Source organism: Halyomorpha halys, unplaced genomic scaffold (genome assembly GCF_000696795.3).
Source record: "Halyomorpha halys isolate HHAL.00 unplaced genomic scaffold, Hhal_1.1 Scaffold357.1, whole genome shotgun sequence".
Taxonomy (NCBI): Eukaryota; Metazoa; Arthropoda; class Insecta; order Hemiptera; family Pentatomidae; genus Halyomorpha; species Halyomorpha halys.
Genome location: NW_027113955.1, coordinates 551,733 through 562,194, shown reverse-complemented (window position 1 = coordinate 562,194; position 10,462 = coordinate 551,733). Strand labels below are relative to the sequence as shown.

Sequence of the window (10,462 nt, the reverse complement as noted above, 5' to 3'; positions counted from 1 at the left end):
TGTATTTTTGTGAATAGTTGAATAAAAAATAGAAAAAAATAACTAGAAATATATAATAATGTAGGTACCAACTAAATATATTTGAGCAGACTAAGTATAAATAAATGATATTTATAATTGAAATATTTACTCAAATGATGGAATTCCGAGTCGCTATTTATTTATCAAACTTTACAGAAATGGTTTTCTTCAAACCATGTCGCAAATGTTATTATTACATATTAAATAATTATCAATTTTTATTTTTACATTCAGAATGAAATATTTTTACTCGGTTTTTCAACGGACGGGACAATATTTATTGGAAGAATTCTTAAATTAAAAAAGTAAAGTTACTAAATTGATAAAGTTGAATGATTTTTCACTGTCAGTGGAGGTGGGAAGAGTGCTTTTCAATGGCAAGTGCATTGGCTTGAGTGCTCTTGACTATCAAGGGCGCTACTGCCTCGTATGTCAAAGTCAATGTACAACTTTCAATATGTACCGTCGTGTCTATTGTAACTTTATTTCATCCTCCCACGGTCGCAAGTATAAAAATAAAGTTTGATATTTGTATTATATTATTATTATTGATAAAGTGTGAATTATACAAATTAAGAAAAAAATCATAAACAGGTTCTCTCATTTTTTAGGAGTAATACATATATACTAATTGAATTAATAAATACATTATATAATATAATATAATACAATTATATAATAATAATAATATTTATCATACAAGACTGAAAAGACAGGAAACTGCTCGTCGATTCCGACTATTACAACATTTACTAGACAAACGGTCTAAATTTCCAATTCATTAAAAAAAGACTGATCTACATGACTATTATATATGGCCTATCTGGTCATACGGAGTTGAGCATTAGGGCTCCACTAAACCATCAAATTCCTCCCGAATCCAATCCTTACAGTCCAAAATCCTTAATGCTCCTTACTTTTTCACAAATCAAGTCATCCATCAGGACCTCAATGTTCCATATGTCGCCGATTTGGCAGAAAAAGATACCATTTCTACCATGAAAAACTTCCTGACCACCCATATCCACTTGTTTCTAATCTGGCTTCACCTTCAATCCTCCTAGACGTCTGAAAAGAAGAAGGCCTTGAGAATTTCTCTTCTAGAAATGTTATTGAAGTACTATCAATGGGTAGATTTTCCACATGTTTGTATCATTTCACTATGTCACCTACATCAAATTTACTTGTTGTATATATTTTTATACAGTTGTAAATAACAATAAATAGATTATATAAAAAAAAAATAAAATTGAATTTTCGATAAGAATGAAGGTCACACCACTAAGCAGGTTTAAATATATGCAGATACGAAATAAAAGTTTAAATTATCATTAATAAATCAATTAAAAGAAAAAGAAAATTACCTGATACTTCAAAAGAAAAAAAGATCACAATAAATGCCACATATTATTATAAAGAATTTTGAACAGAAGTTTTCTAAAATGTATATTATATTATACAGAGCATTTTTGAACATGGGAACGCAATTTTTTTATAGCGGGTAGAGGGGTAGTTTTATACTTCTCACTCATTTGATTTGATATAATTTTTTTTATTTTATTTATTTATTGATATTTACAACTGTATAAAAAAAATACAACCAATAAATTTGATCATAATGACATAATGATATGATACAGGATGTAGAGAAACTACCCAGTAGTAGAACTCTAAAAACAGTTTACAATATAAGGTCACGAGGCCATCTTCTTTTCAGTCGCCTCGGAGGATTGCCAGGAATGGAAGAGGAAGCAAGGTTAGAAACGAGTGGGTTTGGATGGTTAGGGAGTTTGTTATGGAAGGAATAATATCGGGTTCGGGCTAGATCGGTTACATAAGGAACATTTAGGTCTTTATGGGTCAATTGATTTAAAAAACTGTAATAAATTATTCATGATTCAAATAAAAAGAATTCTTTATATGCCAAATTTTCTGTGATTTTTACAATGGATAAGTATTATTAAGTTTCGGATAATATTATATTTTATAATCTACAGCTTAATCGCATGATTGTGGCATTTCTTTTGAATTCCATCTAGTAATTTTTGGACTTAGTACGATTTATATATATACTAGTATTTATTGACTTTTCCATAATAATAGTACTCCAATAAGCATTTTTGAATATATGTAGATAGAAAATAAACAATTATATTTGTAAATATTATTACATTTATTGTAGATTTATTTGCGAATAAATACACAAAACACAATTATCTCGTGACACAGCTTCATCTGTTTTGTTTTTTTATTGTAAATTTCCTTGTTCCTTTCCTTCCCCTTTTCTGATTTTTATTGTGGCTCTATAGTCCTTGCCGACAGTTTTTCTTCTTTTTCATTATCTGAAAAAAAAAAAAATATCACAATATGCCTGTAATTTCGTATAATCGTAATTAAAAAAAAAATATTTCGTAACCCTTAAAGCAAAATTGTATAGCACAGAATTCGGATTGCGATTGTCCGAGAGCACATAAAATTCTTCTAACCGTTTTATAATTTTAATTTTCTGTGTCATATAAAGTTAATCTCTGGATTGATTGTACTAAGAAAAGAGGAAATTTAATTGGAGGACTTAGTATAACATATTTGAAGATTTTTGAATATATGTAAACAGAAAATAAAAAGTTAAATTATCATTAATTAATAAATTTATTAATTTATTGTTGATTTTTTTAAACATTTATATATAGATGGATACTTACCTGTGATACTGATAGAATAGTTTATGGATACTTAATGAACCAGATTGTTATTTGCAGTACTAGGCCTGAAAAAAAAATCAAGAAAAGAAAAGTGGAAACTTATTTTTAGTATAAAAGTTATTGTGACTCTATTTAAAGCCCGATAAAAGCGGAGGACTTAATCTAACATACTTGATAATGTGTATCTAACATGAGCATTTCTGAACTTATGTAGATAAAAATAAAAAGTTAAATTATTATTAAATAATAAATAAATTAATTTATTGATGATTTTTTAAATATCTATATATAGATGGATACTTACAACACTCGTGATACTGACAGAATTCTACGTCGATACCTACTGAGCCAGATTGTAATTTGCAGTCCTGGGTATGAAAAAAAAAATTAAAAAAAGAGGTAACTAATTGTTAGTTTAAAAAGCATTGTATAGACTACGATCATGCATAAGCGATGTATTAATCCTATTCTTGACAGGGGGACATAAGTTACTTGATTGTACGCACTAAACATTTAAGAAATCTAATGATATATAACCAAAGATCAATATTATAAATTCCGTTTTCTCACGATGTACTTATTTAAAGGTTAAAAATAGCAATTAAATTTATTTTTATTGAAATGAAGAAAACTTGTCAAAAATGATTTAAAAAAAAAAGAAGGTAAAATACACAACTCTTTTTTAAACTGAATCTTATTGCATTGTACTTCATTTTGTAATTATTTTTTTACTTTATTTTCTTGAATTTATTTTCACTAAGTAATCAGTTTTATTTTATAATATTATAGATGTAGATTCATCTTTTCATTTATACAAATGGTGATAGTAATTTTTTTATTTATAAGATTCTTCATCATTATTATTTATTTTATTTTTTATTTTTAATTCAGTAAGTCCCATTGTTTTTATTTTAATTTAAATTGTATATTATGGATTCATCTTACTGAAGATTTGAATACGACCCAAGAAAAAATTTCTCCTCTTTTCATTAGTAGTTAATTGTCAGACTCGTTTATAGTTTATACTTATCCATTTTTTTTGTTACCTCTAACAATAGGAGATATTTAATTATTTTAAATAAACTAAATTAATGATACTTTATAGAAAACTATTTTTGAAAAAAAAAATACATTTAAACCCTCTAAAACGATTTCAAAAAGGATATTAAAATTAGACTTAGTTGATATTAAAACCAATTTTGCTGTAAAAAAAAAACTCGTATTGTACAAAAAACTCGTAAAAAACAAAAAGAAGTGCATAATCGAGAATATGAACTGGCACTTCTGCTAAGTTGATTTTAACCAAAATGTTTCCGTTACTTCCCAGGTACATATGAACCCAACTTATTTAAATAGTTTCAAGTATCGTTTTGGGTTAGGTTCAAATACTTGTAGGTTTGTCGGTAGTTTGTATATAAATAACAACTCTGTACACTCTTGTTGAACATAAATTGATATAGCATAGTAAAGTGGCGATACACAATAATTTACATGACTTTGACCGTTCTCTTAGATAACCATACTGGGCAGGTTTTTCCCTTTTTAATTGTTTTTCTTCACTTTCTTTAAATATTTTTAGTAATCTAGTTTTTGCTAATGTATATTTATTAGGGTCTTCAGATGAATCAATATCCCATATATTTTCTACCACTTTAAGATCTAATTGGGATACTAAGTAATTAAATTTAGTGGTTTCAGCAGTTACCCCCAGACAGTTAAAACTGAGCTTCTACTAAAACCAAATTTCTGGCTAATCCGTCCACAAAGGTGGTATTTTTAAACTAACACGATCTACAAAATGTGTAGTTGTAGGATTACTATTTGAAGGTGCAGGAATACTTTGAGCTGGCATCTCTGAAAGAATACCCTTTGATTTTTCTTCATCATTAACCATGTAAATTTATAGTTAAAATAAAGACTTACGTAAAATGATGATAAACGAATGTTCCCCAAACACTAACACACGCGGGTAGTGTTCAACACAAACACAATGTGATCACGTCGGGGTCACCAATATAGGTTTGTTGGTAGTTTGCATATAAATAACAACTCTTGTTGAACATATATTGATGTAGCATAATATAGTGGCGATACACAATAATTTACATGGCTTTGACCGTTCTCTTAGATAACCATACTGTCCAGGTTTTCCAGCACCACAGTGTTGCTAGAGCACTCAGTGTTGTCAGCCCCCTATATACTCACACGCACTGACAGACAATATTTTCAGACTTATTTGTACTTGGCAGAGCTTAAAAAGTATGTTCGAAACACTCGACAAACCCAAGAATTACTGCCAGGAACATCTAGACCAATATATAGACAGTGTAACGTACCACTAACTGTTAAACACATACTGATAGACTAGGCATTTGATGCCTAGTATAGGAATACTTTTTGAAAATTTATTTATTGACTTTGACAACTGCATTGTAATAATAGCATTGTATTAATACATTCAGTGAATTTTATGTAAGTTTATAATGGAGTGATACAGGGGTATTGAGAAACTACCCATGGGTGGAACTCTAATAACGTTTTTACATTAGAAGGTTTCGTGGCCATCTTCTTTTCAGGCGCCTCGGAGTGTTGTCAGGCATAGAAGAGGAAGCAAAGTTAGAAACTAGTGGGTTTGGGTTGTTACGGAGTTTATAATGGAACGAATGATATCTGTTTTGGACTAGATCGGTTACAAATGGAATATTAAGGTCTTTGAGTCTTAGATCAGATTTACTAAATTTACAGTTGTAAATAGCAATAAATAAATATTAAAAAAAAAAGGTCTTTGAGTAGTATTTTATTGGTGACAAAGTAAGGAGCATTGAGGATTTTGGAGTTGAGGATTGGATACGAGAGGAATTGGAAGGTTTAGTGGAGCCCGAAAGCTCAACTCCGTTGGTCCAGATAAGCCTTTTTATACTCGTGTAGATCAGTCCTTTGTAATGAATTGAAAGTGTAGACCGTTTGTCTAGTAAGTGCTGTTTCCTGTCTTTTCAGTCATGTTCATTCCTGTTGAAGAATGTTTTCCGTTCACAATATTTCCCCATTCTGTATATTTCATATGCATCTAATTTTAGATAATGTTATTAGGTTATATTGTACAAATTACAATTCAGAATTTAAGACTACACGATTTCCTCATATTTCGTTTTTTTTTCTTAATATAAGACAATCCACAGCGAAGGTGATGTTAACCTAGTTATCTACAGGTGACCAACCTATTCTAATCATAGTGGGGGGTCAAATTCTTCATTTCGCGGGACCGCTACTTAATGAAAAAAGTCAACGCCCCAACCGTATTCTAACAGGCGCCGCCGTAGATCTGAGTCTGATAGACCTGCGCCTAACTATCTGAACTACGGACGGCCCAGCATATTTCCTTCAAAATGTTTTTTTCTTCTAATTCTTCTCGGTGAAACGACACCCTCTCCCACAATAAAACATTCTTTAAAGAACTGCCTGTTTCTTCAAGAAAAAAAAAACTATTCTTATCTCCATAAATGCAGAATAAAGAAGCTATTTAACTTTTTTTTTATTATATATTAAATTATTTATAATTAAATTTTTAAAAAATCGTTTTGAGTAAAACCAACAGTCACAGTACGAATATTTTTTTTTAAATAATGGAAAAGAAAAAATAACTACTTAAGTTTGTACTTATTGATCCCTCCTACTGACATTGCTACATCTTTCAGTACCTTCTACAAATTATTGTATTCGAAGTAAATTAATATTATCTACCTTGACATGTAAATTTAGATTTCCATTATTGACAATATTTAAATAATGCATCTTGATTAAAATAACTTGAATGTTATATTGAACTTTCTTCGCTTAAATCATGCTTATTAATAGTAAAGAGTATTTCATAAAATCTGCAGTGTAATATCCTTTTTACCTCTTATTTTTCTCTCCCACAGTATTCTCCTCGTTAAATGTCTACTCTGCTTTCATTAAAATGTTGATTTTCTACCCTCTTATTTGTAATTAAATCGGTGCTAGAAAATTATAATGGATTATTCAGGATAAGTTTATATAGTAAAAAAAATTACTTTATATAATAAATTAGCTGTGATTATCTATAATATGTAACATAAATTATAATGCATTATTATATTTCGGATAAATCAATAAATTATTAATAAATTTAGCGCATAATGTTTTGTATTTACTATCTCAATCACAAATTTGTAGTATTTCCGATTAAATTAAGAATTGTATAAAATATTTTTACTGAAGAAGGATAAAATTTTGCTTCAAGTTTAAAATCTGAGGATAATTGGTGTGGTCATTTGATTTTGAAGAGAAAATATGCACATTTTACTTAACCTTTAGAGCTATTTGAATATTGATTGTAAGAATATATCTGAATACTAGTCATTAAAATAATTACTTCATTTTTTTTTTATATTTTATTGAAGAGAATTGTAATATCTGCTATAAAAAATATGAAACTATATACAAATATAATAAAATAAAACTGATCACATAATAAAAAGAAAATTAAATTTAGGTAACAATTCAATAAATACAAATTTCCACCTATACAATGCTATAACAATAAAATTTTGAATTTCAATGAGGTAATATAAAGGTGCTGTATTTTTTTCGTGATATAAAAATTCACCTAAAGTGTCAAATTCACTGTAGGATTTAAAAGGTTTTGGTACAACCGTTTTTACAGTATGAAAAACAGCCACGAAAAAATCTCAATTGCTTTTAACTTGAAGTATTTTCATTGTCTTTCCCAGTTTTTAGTGCACGTTAAATTTTCAATTTGTTAAATTTAAGCACGCGAACCTTTCTCTGATAACTACGAGAGTTGCTGAGACAGAGAGGTGATAATTAACAGCTCGATATGTGTAAATTAGTGAACGTTCATTACGGCTACTTCAGTTAATGGTCTATCTGGTTCCGGCTCAGTTCCCAATCGATTGTTTCCATTCTATCTTCTCCTGCTACTTTCTCTTATTTGTTCCTCCCTCTGGTCTTCCTTGAAAATATTTTTTTTTTTCCCATTCCATCAGTGTAAATCAATACAGTAATCAATCATAACAAGTTTAGGTGTTCTAGGTCGTCTGATTTAGTTCCAATAAATCTGGAATAGTAATGGAACTGTAGCGACACGCTACCTGCTGGTAATACTACAGCCACCTAAACAGCTAATGCACGGCATGACGCAACCTATCGGCTAACACGGAAACTATAACTGGCGACAAGCAAACGCTGTATATTAATATTTATACTATTTATTGTAAATACCTTAATTTTACCATGTAACAACTATATAAGACATTGTAATATACGAGGGCAAGTCAATTATTATCCGCAATATAGTTATAGAATTCTGTCGTAATCAAATAGGAAACTTTCAAGAACATTGATCTATCGTTGTACAAGCTTCATGATACAAAAAAAAAAGGATAAAAGAAGGTTTTCGGTTGAGCTGCGAGCCAGGAAGTCCGAGGTTCATTACTTCATCAATAATTGCTCGTCTGTCTAAGAGCACCATTCCACGTGAGCGCTCAATGTTTTCTTTATTTGTAGCGGTAAACGGTTGTTCGGCTCCTTCATCTTGTGTAACTCTTGTGCGACCATTTTTGAATTGTTCAATCCTTTCGTACACAAACAACACTGTTCCAGTACTTTACCGAAAGTCTTCAATGAATTTCGGCTCCTTATACGCCTTCCGACCACAAATAACGGATCATTGAACATTGCTCTTCTTTGGTGCAAATAGAAAGCGGAGCAGCCATGATTAACAGTACTACAGCGATAACGAAACTAACCTAGCAGCTTAAAACTTGCATAGACATAACAACAAATAAACAAAGCCTGCGTTATCAACGCAAAACGAAAATGCTATCAACAAAAACGAAATTGCAGATAAATATTGACTTACCCTAATTTATATATAAATGTATCATTTGAATTAATAAAGATACAGTAGAATCTGCTGATCCACTTAAAGGTATCGTCTTACAGGTAGTATCTCTTGATATCATTTAAATGCTGCTCTGAGACAACAGTAGGCCAAAATTAGGTCTCAATGCGAAATCTCGCTAAACGAGAAACACCTCTTTAGAAAGCAGAGGATAGCAATTTACATAGTGGAACAATACATTCTAGTGCTATATTTTTGGAAATGTATATTGTCTTATGTTTCTCTGCCTTCTCTTGATTTCTCCTCCTTCCTCTACCTTTCATCCTTTTGTAGGATCCCGTGGCTGACTACCCTCCGGGCTTACACACCCCTTCGTATCTACAGGAATAGTACCCGGTAGAACGAAGTTACCTTCCTGCATGTTCCGGCGGCTCGCTACCTTCCGGACTTGCATTCCTCATTGGTACTTACAGGAATAGTACCCTCTTGGACGAGGTTACCATCCTTAGAGAACTTATGGCTGGCACCCTATGTCTCATCCTGTCTATTCACCTTCTAATCAACTTGAACCATGAAAAGTTGTATGACCAAAATTTATTCACATCATAGTACTTTCATGGGCGTGTTTCTAACAATTGAAACAGATGGTACCGTTTTCACAAGAAACTCTTGTTTGAATAAGGAAAGTAACAATTAAGTTTGTTTTTGTTTAGTCCACAGATACGCCATTATTCATTTTCTTCTACTAACTATACAGAATGGTGACTCGTCATTAAAAGAAATTATTCCTCATTATCTAAATTTAAAATATTTTTTTTTTAGACTTTATTTCTTGATAGATATTAAAATCTGCCATAACATTGCTAGGCAAAAAGTAATAGTGATAACTGATCACTATCATATTAAAATTTAAAATATAAATTAAGGATAAAAATAAGTAAATAGATGAAAAAAATTACATAACATTAAATAAAATTTAAATTAATTAAACTAAGATTATTATATATTCTTTTTGGCCTACCCCCTCTACTAGTAATTTCACTTTCTTTCAATATATTCTTTAAATTCAATCTTACTTTTATGTTCAACTAAACCTCTTCTGATATGGAGTTTACGAAATCTGATCCAAGGATGACCCCCTAAAATAAATTGTTGATCATAACAATTTTGGTAGAATTAAAGATTACCTCCAAAAAAAGTAATATACCCTAAAATCGATTTAGTACCAAAATTATGTCGACTTTTAATCTAAAAAATGTAAAATAATAATTTTTTATTTATAAAATCAACAGTAATAAGTTTATGTTTTATAAACTTTTTTTTTAGAAGAAGGTTAAGGTAAATGTTATACTATACCTACACAAACACGGTATGGAAATGTAAAAATCTATTTTGTACATACGTAGGGCTTGTATAGGCTAAACATACTTTGATCGCATTTAAATAAATGATAAAATAATAATTATAACTCTCAATAAAAACTACTTTTAATTGATAAAACTTGATACTTACGCAAAGTAATACCATGTGCACACCATATTCACTTGATATTCAAGCTTATTTCATACTGCCTCATTATCTTTTTTTTTAAGGTTCAAATTTTTACGTACTTTTGTTTTCAACGATAGGACGAAGAGACGACTTTAAGGGGAAATGGGCCGGACGACAAGAAAAGTGTAACGAAGGAATTTTGAAAGAATTTCTTTTTGAAATGATAAAACTTTGTTTTTGTTTTGTTTATATATTTAATTTTTTATAATTTTTGATTTTATTAAGTATTTTTTATGTTTTGATGAAAGAAAAATGACTAGAAGAAAGAATAATATATTGTTAATTTAGTTATTATTAAAGAAAC

At 29.7% G+C, this 10,462-nt stretch overlaps 1 protein-coding gene and 1 long non-coding RNA gene across 3 annotated transcripts in view; one reads left to right on the top strand and one right to left on the bottom strand.

Annotated features, from left to right (window-relative positions):
- Positions 1-10,422, bottom strand: part of LOC106681672 (uncharacterized) — a 68,345-nt gene extending 57,923 nt beyond the window's left edge. The window contains exons 1-5 of the long non-coding RNA XR_001343288.3: positions 10,120-10,422; positions 6,622-6,721; positions 3,028-3,091; positions 2,724-2,788; positions 2,193-2,363 (exon numbers count right to left, since the gene is read on the bottom strand). This is a non-coding gene — a long non-coding RNA (uncharacterized lncRNA). The remainder of the gene's footprint in view (positions 1-2,192; positions 2,364-2,723; positions 2,789-3,027; positions 3,092-6,621; positions 6,722-10,119) is intronic.
- LOC136796724 (uncharacterized) overlaps positions 1-10,462 on the top strand; it is an 887,913-nt gene that overhangs the window by 338,317 nt on the left and 539,134 nt on the right. The gene's annotated exons all lie outside the window — the stretch shown is intronic.